At 35.6% G+C, this 20,809-nt stretch overlaps 1 long non-coding RNA gene across 2 annotated transcripts in view; it reads right to left on the reverse strand.

Annotated features, from left to right (window-relative positions):
• Nucleotides 1-20,025, reverse strand: part of LOC141551705 (uncharacterized) — a 57,902-nt gene extending 37,877 nt beyond the window's left edge. For both annotated transcript variants that reach the window (XR_012484936.1, XR_012484935.1), the window contains exon 1: nucleotides 11,777-20,025. This is a non-coding gene — a long non-coding RNA (uncharacterized LOC141551705). The remainder of the gene's footprint in view (nucleotides 1-11,776) is intronic.
• Between the last annotated feature and the right edge of the window lie 784 nt (nucleotides 20,026-20,809).

The raw sequence follows: 20,809 nt of genomic DNA on the forward strand, positions 1-20,809 counted from the left end.
GATTCACACAGAAGAGGAAGCTCAGATTTCCATGATCACCAGAAATGCTGGTCAATCGGAATAATGACTGAGCATGTTCCAAAAGCTGGGGCAGAGGGGGAGAGTTCACTCGCTACATATAGTGCAAAGATAGCTTAGGAATAGCTTCACCCTCCCCTCACGACAGCGGAGGAAGAATTATTGTTTTAGTTTTCCTTTGATGGCTTTATTTCCAATACCACCCAGCCCCTAGCACAGGCTAGTCCCCAAGTGTCTGTGTTCCACAAGCTTTCCTGAGTTCACATATCCCTGTAGAGATTACAGATTCAATGATCATTTCCACTCTGATGACCCCCAAATCTACATTTCTGCATCTTATCTGTTTCTTGAGTTTTCATTTTTAATACCTAAATGCATCCCACCAGATGATTCACCGTTGCATTGTTCTCCCCAAATCAGCTTCTCTTCTATTTTTGTCCATTGTTCTAGTCACCTTGACTTAGATCCTTGACCCATTCTCTTGTTGGACAAGTCTCTGAGCTAGGAAACTATCTAAAATTTATCTCCTTAATCCTTCCTTTTCTCTCCTTATTCAGTCAGTCACCAATTCATCCCCCCAAATTTTTCTCTTTCTGTTCATGCTAGTGCCAATCTAGTCTAGGCAGAAATATGCAGGAGACAATTCTAACCAATTTACAACAGCCTATTTTTAAAATTTCAGTATAAGCACTTACACCTTGAAAACAGCCAAACACTACACATTAGTGCTAGATTTATTGCTTTTTTTGGTTGTTCAGACTTAGGAAAGTGATGGAAAAAAATGTTGACAATGCAGTTAAGTTTGAAAATATATTGGATCTCCAAATGATAAATGAACAAAGGATATGAACAGACAAGTTTCAGATGAAGAAATTAAAGCCCTTTTTAGTCATATGAAAAAATACTCTAAAATATTATTGATTAAAGAAATTCAAATTAAGACAGTTCTGAGGTACTACTTCACACCTCTCAGATTGGCTAAGATGACACAAAAAGATAATGAGATGTGGGAAAATTGGGATACTAATGCAATGTTGGTAGAGTTATGAGATGATCCAACCGTTCTGGAGAGCATTTTGGAACAATGCCCAAAGGGCTATCAAACTGTGTGCACCCTTTGATCCAGCAGTATTTCTGCGGGGCTTATATCCCAAAGAGATCTTAAAGGAGGGAAAGGGATCCTCATGTGCAAAAATGTTTGTAGCAGCCCTTTTTGTAGTGGCCAGAAACTGGAAACTGAGTGTATGCCCATCAGCTGGAGAATGGCTGAATAAATTGTGGTATATGAATGTTATGGAATATTATTGTTCTATGCGAAATGATGAACAGGTTTATTTCAGAAAAGTCTGGAAAGACTTATATGAACTGATGTTGAGTGACGTGAGTAGAATCAAGAGAACATTGTACATAACAGCAACAAGATTATGTGATGATTAACTCTGATGGACGTGGCTCTTTTCAAGAATGAGATGATTCAGGCCAATTCTAATAGACTTGTGATGGAGAGAGCCATCTGCATCCAGATAGCTGTGGAGACTAAATATGGATTAAACCATAGTATTTTCATTTAAAACAGAGTATTTTTCACTGTTTTTTCCTCCACATGTTTTTTCCCTTTTGTTCTTATTCTTCTCATATGACATGACAAATATGGAATTATGTTTAAAATAATTACATGTCTTTTCTGCTGTCTTGGGGAAGGGGGAAGTAAGGGTAGAAGGGAGGATAAAAATTTGAAACACAAGTTTTACGAAAATGAATAGTTAAAACTATCTTAACACATATTTAGAAAATAAAATATTACTGAAAAAAATTTTAAGTGTATTAGAAAGATTTTTTTTCCCCGAGATCTTGTTAAACATTTATGTGGATCCCTTAGAGTCAGAGGGACTGAGTTTGAATCTTGCTTTTGTTTCTTGCTACTTGTGTGACCTTGCCCAGGTTCCTGAGGCTCCTTAGGTTTCATTTTCTTTTTCTGTGTATGACAGGCTTACAAGGCTTCTAAGATATTCTACAATTCTAGATCTATGATCCTGTGATACCATTGCTGGTCCATAACTATATCTCCTAACTAGATTCCCTGCCTTCAGTAGAGGATATCTTTCATTTCTATTTCAGTGTTTCCCAATATAACTATACCTCTTCCACTCCCAGAGAGCCAACCCTTATAATAAAAGTGAGAAAAAATACTTTAGCAAAATTAACCATTATATCAATCCACTATGATGTAAGTCTTTCATCTCCATTAAAAAAAAAAAAGGTCAGGAGATTCATTTTTACAGCTCTTCTTTGGGGTCAGGTTTGTCCATCAAAATTGTTTTTATTTAATAGATTTTTCTTGGTATCTTTTATTTTTACATCTTCATGTATCTATCCTCCTTTTTCCCCTATCCCAGAAAGCTATTCATCTCATATTTATCTAATAATAAAGAATTTTTAAAGACATAAGAGAAAAATAGCAGAATCAATGAACAAATAACAAAATTTGACATTATGTGCAATAGATTACAACTATAATTTTTATCTTTGTGAAGAAGTGGGGGGAGGAGTCTCCTCATATCTATTATTTGGAGTCAGGCTTGATGCTTATAATTTCATTATTTTGCTATTGTTCTTTCTATCTACATTGTTGTAGTCATTATGTATATCATTTTCAGGACTTCGATTACTTTCCTTTTCATCATTTTGTATAAATCATCCAGTACCTTTTTGTATCCATCCTGTTCCTCATAATATTCCATTTCATTCTTGTAATGCAATTTGCCTAGCAATTCTCCAATTTATGGGTATTCCACTACAAAATATATTGCTACAACTATTTTGGTATATATAATCTTTTCTTTCTGTTATTGATATCTTTGGGTTCTATATCTAGTATTAGTATTTCTGGGCCAAACTATAGATAGTTTAATCTCTTCATCTGTATAATTCCAAATTGTTTTTCCAGAATGGTTGAACCAATCCACAGTTCCTCAAATAATGAATGAATTCTACAACACTGATCACCCTGATCTTTTGTCATCTTTGGGTTTGACATGAAACCAGAGTTGTTTTAATTTGTATCTCTCTTATTAATAGTAATTTGGAAAATTTTTAAATATTCTTGTTCATCTTTTATAGGTCTTTTGAAAACTTTTTGCTCATATCCTTTGACAATCTGTCTATTGGGAAATCACTTTTGCCTAAACATATTTCTATTAGTTTTCTCCATGTTTTATATAGAAAACTATTATCAGAGATAGTAATAGATAAAAAAAATTCCCAGTTGACGTATTTCCTTCTCTCACTCTTGATGTGTTAATTTTGTTTATGAAAAAGCTTTTCAATTTTAGGTAATCAAAAATATATTTTATCTTTCATATCCTGGATACCTTATTTGATTAAGAATACATCTCCTAGGGGCACCTAGATAGTGCAGTGGATAGAGCACCAGCCTTGAAGTCAGGAGGACCTGAGTTCAAATCTTTCCCCAGACACTTAACTCTTCCTAGCTTTGTGACCTTGGGCAAGTCACTTAACCCCAATTGCCTCAGCCAATATATATATATATATATATACATATATATATATATGCATATGTATGTATGTATGTCTCCTATTCATAACTGTTAAAGTATTCTCTAATTTTTTTGTTGTATAATCATAAACATCCAGGTCATTTTGAGTTTTGTGCTATATCGTATAAAGTGCTGATGTACATCTCATTTCTGCTAGTATCCTTTCCAGTTTTCCAAATAGTTGTTAGGAATAACTTGGAATATTCTTTCATATAATTGTTAATATTTTTACAGTTCTCCTGAGAATATTTTGTTCATAGCTTTTGACAATTTGTTTATTATGGAATGACTTTTGATATATTTGTTAGTCGTCCATATTCTTTGGATATCAAACCATTATTTTTCTTAGATAATTTATGTTTGAAGGTCTATCATGCCGTAGGTTATTGATTTCAATTATTTCTGATTCTTCTTTATCTAATCTACTTCATTCATCTGTTTCTATTCTTTAATGAGCCTAATGAAGAAATCATCAAAATCACTTTTCCTGTCATACTTTTCCCCCTTATTTAATATTTTAATTAATATTTTAATACTATTATTTTAATAGTATTTTATTTTCCCAATTACATGTAGAGGTATCTTTTAACATTCATTTTTGTAAGATTTTGAGTTCAATAGGAGATCATTATACACTTCAACAATGATACTGTATGAGGATGTATTCTGATGGAAGTGGATATCTTCAACACAGAGAAGAGCTAATCCAATTCCAATTGATCAATGATGGACAGAATCAGCTACACCCAGAAAAGGAACACTGGGAAATGAGTGTAAACTGTGAGCATTTTTTGTTTGTTTGTTTTTCTTCCCAGATTATTTTTACCTTCCGAATACAATTCTTCCTTTGCAACAACAACAACAACAACAAAATTCGGTTCTGAACATATATATTGTACCTAGGATATACTATAAGATATTTAATATGTATGGCAATGCCTGCCATCTAGGGGAGGGGGCTGAGGGAAGGAGGGGAAAATTTCGGAACAGAAGGGAGTACAAGGGATAATGTTGTTAAAAAATTATCTATCCATATGTACTGTCAAAAAAAAAGTTATAATTATAAAATTAATAAAAAAAAAAAAAAAAAGGATTTTGAGTTCAGTTTTTTTTTACTCTTCCCTCTCTTACTTCTACCTTCCCAAGACAACAAGCAATATAGGTTACATATGAACAATAATTTTTTTCTTTTTTCATATATTTTTATTAAAGCTTTTTATTTTCAAGATATGTGCATGGATAATTTTTCTACATCAACCCTTGCAAAACCTTGTGTTCCACTTTCCCCCTCCCCCTTTCCCCCACTCCCTCCCCTAGATGGCAAGAAATCCAATATATGTTAAACATGGTAAAATATATGTTAAATCCAATATATCCATATTTATACAACTATCTTGCTGCACAAAAAAAATCAAATCAAAAATAAAAAATGAGAAAGAAAATAAAATGGAAACAAACAACAACAAAGAGTGAAAATGCTGTGTTGGTGATCCACACTCAGTTCCCACAGTCTCTTCCTAGATGTAGATGGCTCTCTCCATCACAAGATCATTGGAACTGGTCTGGATCATCTCATTGAAGAGAGACACGTCCATCAGAATTGATCATCATATAATCTTGTTGTTGCTGTATATAATGATCTCCTGATTCTGCTCATTTCACTCAGTATCAGTTCACGTAAGTCTCTCCAGGCCTCTCTGAAGTCATCCTGCTGATTGATGAACAATAATTTTAACATGTTTCCATATAGTCATGTTGGGAAAAAAAATCAGAACAAAGGGGAAAACCATGAGAAAGAAAAAACAAAACAAAGCAAGAAGGTGAAAATAGGAGCATTATGCTTTGATATTTGCTTTTGACTTTTGTTGTCCTTTGTGAGCGTGTGTGTACATGCTATTTTTTGGCTCTACTTACCTTTTTTGGCATAGATTCACATAATTTTCCCCATTCTTCCCTGTAGTCATTAGATTCATCACATCTTACAATTACATTTTGTTATGTCAGTATATCCCAATTTCTTTATTTATTTCTCAATCCAAGCCTTTAATCTTAATCCCTTCAGGGCATCTGCTTAGCTATGGATGACCAATTGTCAGAGAAGGTACACCACAAATTCTTGCTCAGGCACAAGCTGGCGTAAGCATCCACAGCTCTCAGAGCCTTCAGCTCTGAGGTACTCTAGAGCACCAAGGTAATGAATTTGGCACAGGGAGACAGCTCCTAAAACTAGAGTACCAAGAAATGAATTTCATTTGAATCAAGGCCAGAATCAGCCCATGAGTCAAAGGGCCAGGAACGAGCTGTCCTGATTCTGAATCACCCAACCTATGAATTCATGTATGAGTTCTTCTATTTCCCCTATTTAGGAAAACTCAACCTTCAACATTTTTTAGTTAAGAACTTTCCAAATTCAGAATTACATCCTTGATGAAGGCTGTGATAGGACAGAGAGGAATGAACAGATGTTTTGTTTTTTCCTTCTGTGTCCAATGCTTAAGACATAATAAGTGTTTAATAAATACATGTTAGGTTAAATTGAATGAAATGGATGGAGCAAAGTCTGTTTGAAGGCACAGCTTAATAAGTTTCAGTTGTGAGATCTAGAGGATGTCCAGGACTCCTCCAAGGTCCACTATGTTTAAAATATCTTCGTGTCCCCTTTGTCTAATATGGGGCCTTGTATGCAGCATGTACCTAGCAAAGAGAGAGAGAGAGAATGATTGTATATATAACCTATATCAGATTGATTGCTATTTTGGTGGGGAGGGAAATGCGGAGAAAAAAATGGAGCTCAAAAATGAATGTTAAAACTATTTTGTAATTGGAAAAATTAAAAAAAAAACTATTAACCAGATAGAGAGACAGAAACAGGGACAGAGAGACAGACAGAGAGAAAGAGGTAGAATGATTGTACATGTATAACCTATATTAGATTACTCACTGTCTTGAGAGGAGGGAAGGGAGAGAGGGAGAAAAAAACTGGACCTCAAAATTTTACAAAAATGAATGTTGATGGGGAATGGCTGATTAAGTTATGGTATATGAATGTTATGGAATATTATTGTTCTATAAGAAATGATCAGCATCAGTAAGAGTTGTGTTCAAAATTTTTCTCTGGCATGTACCAGTTGTGTATCCCTAGGCAAGTCACAAAACTCTGGGGCTAAGGTTTTTTTCATCTATAAAATAAGGCTCAGAATATTTGTATCTACTCCATAGAGTGCTTGTAAGTTAATTATTAATTACACCTTTATATGTAAAATATTTTGCAAACTTTAGAACGTTATTTATCTGTCATGGTTTTAGAAAAACGCTTGTTGCTCATTATGACAAAGATACTGGTGATGACAATTTTATAAAACCGAGTTTCCATCACGTCATTCTTTTGCTCACAAAGAGCAATTCAAAAGAAAGAATTATATTGGTTTGTACCAAAGGTTGAGTGGCCTGACCTTACAGAGCAATGAGTGGGTACATTGCGATCTTTAAAGCAAGTAATAAAAATACAAACAGAACAAAGCTGTCTGGCTTTCTGAGTGTAAAAATAGGTGACATTTCAGAGTTCATTTCATAAAAGAAGTAATCAGATCAGTGCATCACTGGGTCCTTTTGTCTTAAATTGAGCTCTGAGTTTTGAAGTGGTCAATGCATATGGAGTCCCTTGATACTGATACAAGAGCTAATATCCTAGCTGGTCTCTCTTTGCTCCTGTCAAATTTTTCTTACAAGTCACTTCCAGATTAATTTTGTGCTATCATGATCACAACCTCGATCTTGCCATTTCTTTGCTGAAAAACTGTCAATGGTTCCCCATCCTCAACAGGATAAAATCTGTCCAATATTTCTCTCATACTACAGCCCTATCTGATAGTTTACATTTTCACCAAAATGGACTTCCATGTTCTTTCATGTTTCTAAACATAGAAGATTAATTTGGTTTCAGTTGTGAGAGCTAGAGAACGCCCATGACTCCTCCAAAGTTTCACTGTGTTCAAAACATCTTTGTCTCCTCTTTGTCTAATATGGGGCCTTGTATGCACCAGGTGTACAGCAAAGAGAGAGAGGTAGAATGATTGTATAAGTATAACCTATTTCAGATTGTTTTCTGTCTTGGAAGGGAGAGAGAGAGAGGGAAAAAAAATGGTAGCTCAAAATCTTACAGAAATGACTTTCTTATACTCTGTGGCTGGAATATTTTTTCCCTCTCTTTGCTTCTTGAAATTTTATCCATATTGCCCATCAATGACTGAATAAATTGTGGTATAGGAATGTAATGGAATATTATTGTTCTATAAGAAATGGTAAACAGGCTGATTTCAGAAAAGTCTGGAAAGAATTACATGAACTGATGCTGAGTGAAGTGAACAGAACCAAGAAAATATTGTATGCAATAACTGCAAGATTGTGTGATAATCAATTATGATAGACTTAACTCTTCTCAACAATGTAGTGATCCAAGACAATTCCAATAGACTTGGGACGGAAAATGTCATCCACCTCCAGAGAGAGGGCTTTGGAGATTGAATGTGGATCAAAGGATAGTATTTTTGCCTTTTTTGTTTGCCTGTTTGCTTTTTTCTTTCTCATGATTTTTTCCCTTTTTGGTCTGATTTTTTTTGCACACTATATTGAAATATGTGTAAAAGTATTGTACATGTATAGATCAGATTGCTTGCTGTCTTAAGGAAGGGAGATGTAGCAGAGGGAGGGAGGAAACATTTGAAACACAAAATATAAAGATGAATGTTGAAAACTATATATATATATTTGAAAAGCTAAAAGATTTTTGAGAAAAAAAATTTTTTTCCACCTTCAAAGATCATCTTCAGTACTTCCTTCTTCATGAAGTTGTCTTTTATCTCCCTCAATTAGAAGGAATCATTTCTACATCTAAAGGCCTATAGTATTTAGCATATTCTAATTTCATAGAATCATGGATTTAGGGTTAGAAGAGAATTTAGAGATTGCCTATTCCATCATCCTATTTTACAGATGAGGAAATTGAGTCTTAAAGAAGCTAAATGGGGGCAGCCAGGTTGCATAGTGTCTAAAACACCAGCTCTGGAGTCAAGAGGACCTGAGTTCAAATCAAGCTTCATAAATTTAATATTAGCTTATGACTTTGAACAAATCATTTAATCGCAATTGTTTCTTCCCCTCCCCTTCACTTCCCACCACCATCAAAGAAGCCACAATGGCATTCAGGATTCAAATCCAATTTTAATTCCAAACTTACTGTAACATGCTAGACATTATTTGAGGAAAATATCTATTTATCTATCTTTTTATCTATTTATCTCCTACATCTCACTCGTTCTCTTGATTAAAATATAGTAATCCCCAATAGAAATTTTTTCTTTCATGACTTCCACAGCACTAAATCAACAGGCATGAGTTACCAGAGATACAGGTTGCTAAGTAAAGAGACCAAAACAGTGGATTAACCCAGGCTGGAAATCTATGATGTTATTACAGGATCATATTATTAGGACAGAAAAATAATGCATCAAGATCAGAAAAGGGTCATGAAAAAAAAGTCCTCAGCCCAGTTCTAGGAGGCCCATTTGCTTGAGAGCTCAGTCCAACTTTCCAGTTTTCTTTAAATTAAGGTCCACCAATCAGCTCCCCACTGACATCCCTAATATTACCCTCAGAGAGACATCATCTGTGCACATAGGTGGATACGAAAGGCTGTCCTTAAAAGCATATTTTAAAAAAAATTAATTAATTTAAATTAAATTTTATTGCTATCTTTCATTCTAATATTATATTCATTTCCTAATGCATCATTTCCCCTCCCCTCCCAGAAAGCTATCCTTTATACTAAGAATAAAAAAAGAAATAAATTTCATCATAACTAATCAACACATCGATCAAGTACAAAATTATGTAGTGTTCCACATCTCTATAAAGAAGAGAGGAAAATTAATTCTCACATCTGTTTTTTAAACTAAGTTTGGTTATCATAATTTCAAAGCATTAGGTTTCAGTTTTACTGTTTCCATTTACATTGATCATCATCACTGTATATCTTGTATGTATGGTTTTGCTTACTGTACTTTGCATCAGCTCATGTTTTTCCTAAGATTCAATGTATTCGATATTCATTGTTTTTTATAGCACATTAAATATTTAATTACATATTCATTTGCCATAATTTGTTTAGTTATTCTCCAATCTATGGACCCTCAAGAAAAAAACTTTTTATGCCCTTTCTTGCAAATGGGCTTCACTGGCAACATACTGAAGCCTACTTATGGATGGCCACTAATGCCTTTTCCAAGTCTTTTGGGTGATTTGTAATTTTAATACTTCAGAGATCACAGGGTTCTGTGATCCTCAGCCATATGGCATGACTGAAAGAATATTGATGGTAATGAGACAGACTTTTGCAGCAGGAAGCAGCTTGGAGTTATTGGAAGCACAGCACATTTTTCTTTCTTTCTTTTTTTGAAAACCCTATTGCTAGCTGCCTTGTCCCTTTTCATGCCCCCCACCATTAAAAAAAAAAAGCAAAAACAAAATATGCATAGTCAAGCAAAACAAATTCCCCCATTGGTCATGTCTGAAAGTATATGTCTTATTCTATGCCTCCCTGTCAGGAAGTGGGTTACATACTTCATTAGTGATCATCTAAAATTGTGGTTTGTTATTATACTGATCTTAGTTCTTAAATCTTTCAAAGATGTTTTTCTCCACAAATCTGTTATTATTGCATAAATTGTTCTCTTATTTGGGTTTTCTTCTCGCTAAATCAGTTCCTACAAGTCTTACCATGTTTATCTGAGTCTGTCCCTTTTATCATTTTTATAGTACTATAAAATCCCACAATATTAACATACCTCAATTTGTTTAGCCAACCCCCTGTTGCTGAGCACCTTCCCCCCACATTCCTGTTTCTAGGTTTGGGTTTTTAAATAACAAAATGGAGCTACTATAAATACTGTGTACATATAGAACCTTTTTCTTTTTCTTTGATCTCTGGTATATGTGGATTAAAAGGTATTCAGAGTTAAATGTAGTTTGAAATTGTTTTCTAGAATAGCTAGATCAGTTCACTATTCCACCAACAGTATATTAGGATACCTGTTTTCTCATTGGCCCTCCAGCAATTGTCATTTTTATTGTTGTCTTTGACAATCCAGTGAGTATGAGGTGGAAAAAGGGCTGTTTTAATTTTCATTTCTCAAATTATTAGTGACATTAAGTGCTTTTTAATATAGCTCTTAATGACTTGAATTTCTTCCTTTTGACCTGTTCATTTGCTTTGTTATCTATAAGGGAGCAAGTTGTTGAATAAAGTAATTTTTTCTTTGGAGTCATAAGAAATTTTTAATATGCTTCTCAGAGAATCATGTCTGAGAAAGCTCTTCATGTCTCTATATTATGCTACTGAATCAAATATTTTCTTAAAAATCAACAAATAATAATCATATCAGGGTTTTTTGTTCTGTGTTCACCTTAAAATAAATCTGTGATGGTATATTATAGAAAAATCACCCCTGAAAGTCTATCTGTTCCTTTCTTGTGCAGAGATCATTATCATAAAGATTTTGTTGAGATGCAAAAAAAAAAAAAAAAAAAAAAAAGGTGATCATTGCTAATATCTCCTCTGCATCTTTTGGGGTTAAAACATCTTTTCTATTCCTTTGGAACCTTTGAAATATATGCATAATGAGAGAGGCCCATCTGTGGCAAGAATTGTCCCCTATCTGAGGGTACCATTATGTGTTTCGAAGGAAGGTAAAATAGATACCTCTAGCATCTTCTCCCTTTTATTCCTCCTAGAATGGGAAACAGTAATTGGGGCTGACAGTCTCTCTTCTCAGAGAAAGAGGTTATTGGGCTAGAATATCTACCTGCTCCCTGAAATATTATTAATCTAGAGATGTGATCAGGTTCATCTCAGCCTTTGATTGCTATGTCATTATTAAAATTGGAGATCCCAAGTTTGATGTCTAAGGCTTGACTCCTTCCTCATCAAATATCAGTTCAATGAATAACAAAGAAACCCATTTATTCAAATCATAGTAAAACAAATCAGAGCAGGTACACATAGAGGAATATATACCAAACAATATACTATGAAGGAGCTCTCCTATTGGGAGTGAGATAACAGCTCAGCCCAGAGAAAACTTGGAGAACTCCACAAAGTTTCAAGCAAGATGGGACAGGGACAGGGATACAAACTCCCATCATACCTTCCCAGTGTCTTTTCCTTCAGCAACCTGAAACGAGTTTGACATCTTCATCTTCCCTTCTTGAAACCATAATCTGTCTCAGCTCCATCACCAGTCCCCCTCGGCCGCAGCAGTGGGCACCCCTGGCCCACATAAAGCCCCAGGGAAGGGCTGTGGATGGTCCTCCCACTCAGGACTTCTGAAGAACAAGATGAGATCTTAGGCATGTGGTTCCTCCTTAAAAAAAAAAAATAGCCATATGATATCGATTTAAAGCTGGACCACTGAATTCCTGAATTCAAATCTGGCCTCAGACATTTGCTACTATGTGACCCTGGACAAATCACTTAACGCTGTTTGCCTTAGTTTCCTCATCTGTAGAATGAACTGGAGAAGGAAATGACAAACCACTCCTTTCTTCCCCAAGAAAACTCCAAATGGAGTCAGAGTCAGACATGACTAAATAACAACAAAAAGCTGTATGCAAAGATCCTTGCCAGCTACAAATTGACTTCATTTTAAAATGCTGTGTTTTATTGCATTTTTATTTTGTTAAATATTTCTCAACTAACTTAATAATTCAATCCAATAACTATTTTAAAGAACCTACTATGGGCCAAACACTGTGCTAAGCTTCAGGGATATAAAATAAGAAAAAGAAACAGTACTTGCCTTTAGGGCATTTATAATACACAAAAGGAAGCTGGAAGGAGGTGTCTGGGACAAGGGTTGACACCAGCCAGTACCTGCATTAGGGCATCTTGTTGTGTAGAACTGAGCCCCAAAAGAGCAATAGATAGAAAGTGGAGGGACCTGGAGGTCAATCCTTCTCTTGTCTTTTACTTCTAAATTGTTTGATCCCCTAAATTTCATGAGTCTTGCACCTTCCATCCACTGCACCACATTCTGCTGTCTCTGGGCCAAGGAGACAAGATGCTTTTCCTTTGAACACTTGGAGACAATTGCTATGTTTTTTGACAGGTTGCACAATCTTGGTTCCCTCAAGTAGTATTCATTCACAAGATTCAGGACTCTCATTATCTTGGTTCCTTTCCTTGTTAGGCAATCTTCTAGTTTATCAATGACCCTTTTTTTAATGTAAAAATATTATAGCAGTTTCTTTGATAAAGGTCTCATCTCCCAAATATATAGGGAACTAAGTTAAATCTATAAAAATAAGAGCTATTCCCCAACTGACAAATGGTCAATGGACATGAACCAGCAGTTTTTTTTTTCTTTAAACAGTATTTTATTTTTACAAATCCATGCAAAGACAGTTTTCAACATTCCCCTTTGCAAAGCCTTGCATTCCCAAAGTTTTCTCCTTCTCTCCCTATCAATGTTCTTTGTAAAATGTGGTTTTTAGAACTGAACACAATCCTCCTCCTCAATTCTGCGCTATCTGGAGCAGAGTACAGTCAGACCAACATCTCCTTTGCAGCCCAAGCTGGTGTTACTTTGGGTGGCTTCTTGTTCATTCTACTGATATATTCAGTTTTCAATAGATAAAATAGATTTTTTAAATCCCCAGATGTCTTTCAGAAGAAATATTGTTCATTATGCTGCTTTTATCCTATACTTACTCAGTTGGGTTTTTTTATCCTAAGTATAAAGCCTTTTATTTTTCCCCATGACCCTGACTCTCTCTTCCAACTGATTAATTATCTCATTCAGATTTGTGTCATTTGAAAACATTACAAGCACAACACTGACTCATCTGAGTCAATGGGGAAAATACTGAATAGCACAGGGCTCATAATAAATCTGTAAGCATTCCACTATTGACCCATCCAAGTTAAGATGACTTCACTTAAGATTATACTGAGTTTCTTAACAGTTCCAACTCTACCCAACTGTACTGTTATCCAATCCCCATCTCCCAATCTTGTCTGCAAGGATTTCATGAAAGGACTTGTCATGGGCTATGCTGAAATTCAGGTTTGTTATGTCTACAGCCTTCTGCTATATAGTTTAGCAACCTCACTAGCAAAAGAAATGACACAGGCCGGCATGATTAGCTCTTAGAAATGGTCATAAAACCTTTAAAAAATTTCTTCTCAGATTTTGACAGTAATCAGAATCAAGGTCACAGGTTTCTCAACTTAAAAAAAATGGACATTTCGATGATTTTTCAAAAATCATTGATAACAAAGTAGTCTCATCGACCAGTCTGTACCATGGAATAGAATTCTATTGTCCTGGTAATTTGGTTTACTATCCAGTCAGCCTCTCTCTATCTACCTGATGTGGATTACCTGTTACCTGTATGCCCCAAGATGTTAGATGCTAAGATAAGTGTCTATTTACAAGGGAAGTGTTTCAGAGGCTCTTTACCTGGGGCAAAAATTAACTTCTTTTCATGATTTTGTTGTTGATGATGATGATGATGCTTTGTGTCTAGTGTTCTAAATGATCACCTGATATGAAGAATTCTCCTTGCCTGTAATTATTAAGTAATTAATTGTGTAGATAAGTTCAGGTAGCTTTGAAGCCTAGAAAACGTGGGTTCGGTTTTTACCTCTGACACACGCCCGCTGGGTGGGCCCTGAGCGAACCACTTATTTTTTCACTGGACCAGACAACTCCATGTCTAAGTTATGATAGAAGGATCTTCCTTTGCCAGCATTAAAACCCCAGGCTCACTTCCCCTCTGAATCAAAAAAAAAAAAAAAAAATCTAAGTTGTCCACCCACTTTCAACATGAAAGGTTTAATTCAAAATGGACCAGGGCAGCATGACATCATCCCAGACCTTGCGATAAGAAGGCTAGCCCAAAGGGAATCATGCTCAGAAAGAGAAAGCCCAGCTTCGGACAATAGCTCAGGGGAAGAGGAAAGAGCTGGCTTCTTGCCATTTCAGAAGAGGAAGGCAGCTGTTCTGAGGCCCAGTGCGGACCTTGCAGACACCCATCCATGACTTAGGTACATCCTGTGTGACTCATTCCATTAAGGTCAGATCAATAGTCCTTGATTAGATTAGCCACTAGATGGCACTCATCCTTGGTAGCTCATGCTTTGGAAGCCTTGTTCCCTTTGGCAAGTGGGTGCTGGGAGGCAGGTCCAGGAATACGCATTTAGGATTATAAAATAATTTCCTGACTGGTTATTTTTTTCTAAAAAAAATTAATAAGCTACTTAATAGTTATAAGAATGCAAAGCCATTCAGCAGAAGACATTTTAAAAAGGCAAACAGCTCGAGAGCTTTACTCTCTCTACAAATTATCCAATGTTCACCCAAAGTAATAGGATTTACAGTTATCGGCGCATGTAGGTTAGCATGAGAGTCCCTTCCAGCCCTAATGGCATCTCTGTGCAGCTGCTAAGTAACATAACTCCCCAAGCTAAATGCTTCAGGACACATGCCTGGAGTCTGGAGACCCTAAGGAGGATTTTACTTAGTCAACAATCTGCTCCTCAATTATTCATTCACTAGCCTTTTCAAGTTGGGACATTTTCACCTGCTCTGGGAGACAAATAGATCTTCTTTTCTATTGGTGGGTGGGAGGGAAACAAATCCAAACTGGGGAAACTGGTCATTTTCCTGTTTCCTCTTTGCCATTTGACTATTGAGCCAAAATGGACTTCTTAAAACTGCAGGACGCAGATAAGGTCGTTGTCATTTCTGGAAGAGGGCTGATGACATTGCAAGGGTGATGTCTTGACTTTCACAATCATCAGCCTCTGTTTCTCCTCCAGTCATGGAAGTCTAGATAAGATTCTGGAGCTAAAGAAACTTTCCTGGTCGCCTAGTTCAATGACCTGATTTTACAAATAAATGATCTAGAGAGAATGAATTATTCATTCCTGCTAGATGTGTCTGGTCTTGCTCAGAAATGGTTGAGATCCTGTTCTTCTCCTAGGATTTAAAGCTAAGATGGAGTCAAGATGTTGGAGTAAAGGCAGGCACTCATCCATCTCTCCCTCAGATAGCTCCAAATTCCTTTCAATAATGACGACACAAGTTTTACAGCCTCAGAACAGACAAAAAGTAGGAGTAGAACATTTTCCAGCCAAAGCCAACTGGAGTCCAGTACGCCGCCCTTGTGCAGATGGGGCCAACACAGCCCCAGTCCCAGCCCTGCCACCAGCAAGCAGGAACAGGTGTAGGGAACTCTGAATCAGGATTTAAAACTAGAATGGCCTTTAAAGTTTATCTGACCTGTCCATTTTATAGATGGGCAAACTGAGGTACAGAAGGGATAAAATAATGACAAGGTCACACATAGGACAGTAAGGGGTTCAATTGGGGTATGAATCCAGACCTTCTTACTCCAAAGCCAATCTATCCATCCTACCTCATTCAATGAAGATTACCAGTTGTTTTTGCTGATGGCCAATTAGCTTTCCTAAAAACCACCTTGGTTCCTACATATTGGAAGCCCCAAGAAACACATGAAAAAGCACATAGAGGGAACAGACACAATATAGTTATCCTCAGATCAGAGGAAAAGCTGATCAGATAGTTTAAGACATTGGGAATTGACTTCAAAAACATCCATGATATAGCTGTGCATGTGACTTATGATATAGAATACATCAAATAAAGTTATTTTAAGCAAAGAGATAGTATGACTTGCTTTTCTTCCCGTGTTCTCTTTTTTGGTATTGGTTGGATTATGCCAACAAGGGGAATGAACAGCTTGTATGAGAGACAATTCAGGAGAATTGGTATTGGAGCCATGTCACACGTACAATTTGTGTCTCTTTGAGCAAATCAGTTACCTTTTAAGTGGTGTAAACAACTTTTTAAGACTAAGGTTCAGCGGATTTTCATGCATAGAGGAAATTTTTTCTTCTGGGAGCTCCCCATATTAGGTCCAGTCCTTGTCTCTATTTTTATTTAAACAAAAGTTTTATTTTAAAAACTTACAGAACTTCATAAAAGTTCCATAGAGATGGTAAATGTTCTCTGTTGTTCCACTGGTGTGGCTATTTCTCCCACTCACGTGGATATCAAATCTTCCTTTCACTTAGTGTTTCCGTGACCCCTCAAATTCATCATCCGGTGGTCGATTGCCTCTGAATTTAAGCAGGCTAATTCTTGTTTACAGAGGGAGTGACCATTCCCATATTCAATCCTTGCCAGTTGGAAGGCCAGAGTATGTGGTTTGCTAAGGAAGCTTGGATAATTCAGGGTCCACTCCAACTCATGCCAAGACACTGGAATACTACTTTACTAGATACACATCTCATTGATTGTATGTAACATGCATGAAATGTAAGAAAGCACTGTTGGTTCACTTTAGAGCAGCATATGAGGCAAAGGGCACGATGCAGGCAAGACCTGAGGAGCTTGCTGGGGACTTGCCCACACCCTCAATCAGTGATAGGAATGTCAACCTGTTTCTGACCTGCTGCCTTGCTATGACCTGCCTTACCTGTTCCCCGGGTTCCTGAATGGTACCTGGTTTCTGACCTCCCATGCTGCCTTGAAATTGAGCATTTGATTTCTGCTCACGTTCCTCATTCAGGATATGGTGCTTTACCCTCTCTCCTTTACCAGAGGGCTTCCTAATTGATGATACTTTGATGGGCTGTATTCCCATCTCACTAAATGTCTAGACTAGATGTCTCCCATGTCTAGATCGTACTTTTTCTTTCCTGCTTTGCCTGGATTTCCATTCTGTTTTTATGATTTCTAATTTGATACACCATGGACCCACCATGACAAATTAATTTTTTCTCAATAATTTTTTGTAAATACATGCAAATATAATTTTCAATATTCATTTCTGAAGGGTTTTATGTTCCAATTTTTTCTCCTTTTTTCCACCCTCTCTAAAACAGTATGCAATCCAATATAGGTTAAACATGTACAATTCTCCTAAATATATTCCCATATTTGTCATGTTGTATAAGAAAAATCAGACCAGAAAGGGAAAAAAACAAACAAAAGAAAAAGCAAACACAGAGACAGACAAAGGTGAAAATACTATGTTTTAATCTACATTTAGTCTCCATAGTTCTGTCTCTGAATGCAAGTGGCATTTTCCATCCCATGCTACCATGACAAAAATTAAGGAAACTGGGCAAAGGTTCTCTTCAATGAAAGTGTTTGAGTAGATGAGTGACATGATACCAATGTTGTAGAAAAATTGTCCTGGTAGTTATGTTCGAGATGGACAGGAGTAGGAATAAGCTAAAGACAAAAAAAAAAAATCAGCAGAAAATGATAAAATCCTGACCTATCAATTAATCAATTAGTCGCTACTTTTTAAGCACCTGCTATGTGCTATGGGCACAAAAAAAGGAAGACAGTTATACTCTCAAGGAGCTTATAATCTAATGAGGAAGACAATATGCAATAAATATATAAAAAGATAAATGGGTGTGTGTGTTTGTAAAGCAAGGGTGCAAGATAAATAGGAAATAATTAAGAGTTAGGGAAAGTCTCCAATAAAAGATTTTATTTGGGATTTAAAGGAAGCCAGGAAATCAGTGTGAAATGGAGGATCTCATTCCATGGAGGCCAGTGACTCCGAGTATGTGGTGGAGAATAAGGTGGGAGAAGGGAGCTAGGTTACACAGGGCTTTGAAGGTCAAACAGAGCATTTCATATTTGAGTAAATACGGTTCTTTGGCTGTGAACTTACTTCTTACCCTCCCAACTTGAGATGACTCAAGGAGATCGTTCTTGCCTTTCTTCTTCCAGTCAAAATTTGTATTTCCTTTACCTTTCTCCTAATCTAAGCTGATAATCTAAACTGTAAGAGTTAATAATAGCTGACACACATTATCTCACTTGAGCCTTATAACAACTTTATGAGGTAGGTACTATGGATATTATTATTGTTCCTCATCATATTGTACGTGTTTAACCTATATTGGATTGCATGCTGTTTTAGAGAAGGTGAAGAAAGAGATTGCTTGCTGTCTTGGGGAGGGGAAAGAGAAGGAAGAAAGGGAGAAAAATTTGGAACTAATAACCTTACAAAAATGAATGTTGAAAACTATCTTTATATGTAACTTGAAAAAAAATACTATTAAGTGCAAAAAATAAAATAGAAAGCAAATAAATAAATGAAATTATTCTGTACTATACAGAGAAGAAAACTGAAGCTCAGACACATTATTCAGAACCATAAAAATATTCCATCTAGACTTCCACAGGAGATTTTTCTGACCTTTTAAGAAAATCTTTATTTTTCTTTCCTTGTAAGATCAAAGTAAAACACTCATCTCCTTTCTTTCCTGAATCTATGTAGGACTTGCAAGTTAATAGCTTTCCTAGCTGATTCCCCTTAGCAACACATGGCAACTGATTTTTCTTAGAATTTACCTGAGCTACAGAGTTTAAAGTGACCTCAGAGAGCTCCTCCCAAATTCTCCATTTAAGGAGGATACCCAGGGCTGGCAGCTGTTAACTTCTCATGTGGTGGCAGCCCTCTGGACTTCATCATGCCCCTGAGACAGTTACCCTCTCTTCTCCGACTCATCCCATCACTTTTCAGATCCTTTTTATGTGTTCCTCTTTCCCATTAGATTGTGAGCTTCTTGAGAGCAGGGGACTATTGTTTGCTGGTCTTTCAATCACCAGTGCTTGGATAGCTATCTGGCACATAGTAGGTGCTTAATGTTTATTGATTAACTGGAAATACTTGGCAAGTGACCTCTTCTAGATTTTATCTAAGCTGTATGATGAATTAAAAGTGAAAGAGTAAAATTTAGAAGTTAATGAGCTTTTTTATAATAGTTATTCTTAAATCTGTGAGCGGAAACCTATGAACTGTGAGGATACCAGGATGCCCTAGATTCTAGTCCAGCCTTTTACATATCCTGGTTGTGTGACCCTGGTAAAGCACTTGACCTGTGATTGCTCCAGGGAATTTTCTAAGGTTATAAATTGCAGAGAAGGTGCTGAATTTAATTTGTTGGGGGAGCTTCCTTATAGGAGTATTCCCTAAGATAATGAAATTAAAGGTTCACTCCCAAGTCAATATTAGCTCTAATACTTGATTTTTAAAAATATTTGTCAAAATTTTAAAGCAAGATTTTGTTATATATTAGAGATAAACTGTTTTCTTGGAGGACAGGCTAATTTTATAACAATATTCTGTGGAAAAATAGAATTTAACACTTAGAAAACTGATTGGCAGATGTGTTTTTCTGAAATGTGTTTCATAAAATGAAGAGTGGTTATGATCCACAAGCCAGATGACATGAAATGAATTTTTAAAAGTTAGATATGATAGACTACTGGAGAAAATTGAATGAAAAAAGGAAGAGTATACTGTTTTGTTTTGTTTTTTTGAAAGCTATTAATACCTTCACAAAAATTGACCATGCATTAAGGCATAAAAAAAAATAAAAACAAATACAGAAAAGCAAACATATTAAATGCATCCTTCTCAGGTCATGATACAAAAAAATTACATTCAACTAAGGACTATAGAAACATAGATTTAAAATTAATTGGAAATTAAGTAATTTAATTCTAAATAATAAGTGGGTCAGAGAACAAATCATAGAAAGAATAGAAGATTTTATTAAAGAGAATGACATTGAGGCAACATACCAAAACTTATGGGATGCAGCCACAAAAATACATAGGGGAAAATTTATATATCTAAATATTTATATAGCTAAACATTTTTATCAATAGAGAAATAGCAGATCAATGAATTAGGCATAAAAAATTTTAAAAACCCTAGAAAAACTACAAATTAAAAATCCTGAATTAAACACCAAATTGGAAGTCCTGAAAACCAAAAAAGAGAATAATAAAATGGAAAATAAGAAATCCATTGAACTACTATATAAAATTAGGAGGTAAAATTTTTAAATAAGCAAGCATTATAATAGATAAACCTTTAGTTAATCTGATTCTTTTAAATGAAGAAAACCAAATTACCAGTATAAGAAATGAAAATGAAACTATTAGGAGCGATTTTGCACAACTCTATACCAATAAAGCTGACAACCTAAGTGAAATGGATGAATATTTACAAAAATCTAAGTTGTTCAGATTAATAGAAAAAGAAATGGAATACTTAAAAAAAAAAACTTCTCTTAAAAAAAAAAAAGAAATTAGCAAGCCATCAGTGAATTCCCCAAG

Source organism: Sminthopsis crassicaudata, chromosome 1, assembly GCF_048593235.1.
Source record: "Sminthopsis crassicaudata isolate SCR6 chromosome 1, ASM4859323v1, whole genome shotgun sequence".
Lineage (NCBI taxonomy): Eukaryota > Metazoa > Chordata > Mammalia > Dasyuromorphia > Dasyuridae > Sminthopsis > Sminthopsis crassicaudata.